This window comes from Engraulis encrasicolus, chromosome 19, assembly GCF_034702125.1.
Source record: "Engraulis encrasicolus isolate BLACKSEA-1 chromosome 19, IST_EnEncr_1.0, whole genome shotgun sequence".
NCBI lineage: Eukaryota > Metazoa > Chordata > Actinopteri > Clupeiformes > Engraulidae > Engraulis > Engraulis encrasicolus.
The window spans coordinates 6,717,516-6,720,015 of record NC_085875.1 but is presented as its reverse complement, the minus strand read 5'-3'; the positions used below and the strand labels follow the sequence as shown (position 1 = coordinate 6,720,015).

The window sequence follows — 2,500 nt, the reverse complement described above, 5'->3', positions numbered from 1 at the left end:
AAGACCCTCTGCTGCGTCTGCCAGCTTTGCCCACCGTCAGTGGCGTCTGGCAGAGGATGTTAGGGCAGACAGCTGAGGTAAAGGGGATCTAAAGTTGCCATTTGTATTGAGTGTGCATTATTGGCACATGTTCTGTTATTAAATGTAGTAAATAATTATGTAGTGTGGTATGATATACATATCAGTATTAGTATGGCACCATGCCCTGAATGCCCACTGCTATGTCCGCCAGCTGGGGCACGTGCCCACCGTCAGGAGTGCCTGGCAGGAGATGTTACAGCAGGCAGCAGCGGAGGTAAGAGAATGCCAAGTGCATTATTGGCATAGAAAGCGAAAGTGAAAGCCCAACTGGGAAACTCCAACTCCCATTGTCATTGTGACACAGCATTCCACAACACACAAGTGTTCACTGCACACTGCACACAGCTAAATTACATGTATGCCTCACCCGTGCAAGGGTCAGCCCCCAATGGCGCCCCAAGGGAGCAGTGCGGCGGGACGGTACCATGTTCAGGGTACCTCAGTCATGGGGGAGGATGGGGGAGAGCACTGGTTAATTACTCCCCCCACCAACTGGGCGGGTCGGGAGTCGAACCGGCATCCTTTGGGCTGCAAGTATGACGCCCTAACCGCTTACCCTTGGGGCTGTGAAAGACTGGGCATGTGCGAGGGGCTGATCCACGCCACAAATGCCCGGGCGGTATTTTGTACCCAGTCCAGCCTTGGGTACGACCCAGGCTGAACTCAAAACTGCCTCTATATCAGGGATGGGCAACTGGAGGCCTGGGGGCCACATGCGGCCCGCCTCCTTACTAAGTGCGGCCCATAGATAAACCATACTTATAAATTATAATGAACAAACTTTTTTTAAACCACTACTGAGTCAATCTGTTAAAATTACACTGTTGGCTGACAGAGAACACTCCTATTGCTTCCAAACTTTTTCGGCGGCCACTGAGCAACCAACTGCACCTCGAATCTGCAAGCTGCAGTCAGATCCGCAGTCATCTGGCCCTCCAACGTTCACAATGAAAAAAATGTGGCCCTCTTTATCATGAAAGTTGCCCACCACTGCTCTATATGGTACATGTGTTTTAGCGCAGTGTGCCACAGTACCCCCATTGCCTTTGATAATCTGACAGATGAAAGTCAATTATCGATCATGTGCCCGCAAGGACCCATGTCTGATGTTGCTTTTATATTTTTTGTTTTATTTATTTTGTGTTCCACATAGTAAAATTACATTTAAAGCAGGCATTTACATCAACCTAGTCCATTTCTGGCTGGTTGGGAGCATTTAAGAGGACAAAGTCAACTGATTTATTTGAAACTCTTGCATGCACATATTTCTCACCACCACTCTGCCAGTAATAGCCGAGCAAAAAAAGAGGCATTTACATTTCTTTGTTATTTCTGGGATTTGGGTTTCGGGTTATTATCATATTTATTACATATCTGTTGATCCTGCTAGAATCATAAGCGGTCCGTACTGTGTAAAGATTCAGCAGGAAATGCTTGAGGTGCTGTGAGTCATCCGTGAAGGATGAGCGTACGTCTACGTCGTCTCTTTCTCTCTCTCTCGCTCCCAGGCAGGGCCGGCGCTAGGCATAGGCAGACCAGGCGGTCGCCTAGGGCGCCAAATGTCCTGGGGGGCACCAAGGCCCACAAAATTAAAATATTAAGCTAAATAAAGCCTTAAACTTTACACTTAACGGGCACTCAGTATATATGCATGGTACTAGATCAGCTGTGCTTGATCAGATGTATGACACCATGTTCACAGATGCCAATGTCAAATTCCACAAAAAGGAAAGATTGGTGCTTGCCTAGGGCACCAAATTGCCTAGAGCCGGCCCTGCTCCGAGGCCTGCGAAGCTCGCTGAATGCTTTAACATTAGATGCTTAGAGTGGCGCACATAGCAGATTGTCAGTTTAATAGTCAGCACAGGGGTCGGTTTAGACGGCAATTTGGGGAAGGGGGTTTTGGTGTGTGTGTGTGTGCGTGTGTGCGTGTGTGCGTGTGTGCGTGTGTGCGTGTGTGCGTGCGTGCGTGCGTGCGTGCGTGCGTGCGTGCGTGCGTGCGTGCGTGCGTGCGTGCGTGCGTGCGTGCGTGCGTGCGTGCGTGCGTGAGATTGGGGTGGGGGCCGGTATTACTGTCTGTTTCTCGATCCATGCCAAAAAGACGGCTTTTAAAACACCACAGAAATTTGTCCAATACCCGACGGGACAGTTTTGCCGTGTGACTCAAGGACGACCGAAAGCCCAGACTTTCAGGTGACTGTAACTTCGACTGTCAGGTCTTAAAAACTCCCCTCTCACCACTTTCCCCCCCACAAGTCTGATTTGTGAGTGAACAAAAGCAGTGAAAAACTTGACTCCTTTACCTTTCTGTTACCCCCTCCGCCCCCTTACCTCTACCCATCCTTAGGAAACCCCCTGTGCCCCCCTGTTCCCTACCCCCCTTGCTTTGGAGAAAAAGAGCTGATATTTACCAGCATGG

At 49.6% G+C, this 2,500-nt stretch overlaps 1 protein-coding gene across 1 annotated transcript in view; it reads left to right on the top strand.

Moving 5' to 3' along the window:
- The window catches only part of dph6 (diphthamine biosynthesis 6), a 109,657-nt gene that overhangs the window by 86,468 nt on the left and 20,689 nt on the right, over positions 1-2,500 (top strand). The gene's annotated exons all lie outside the window — the stretch shown is intronic.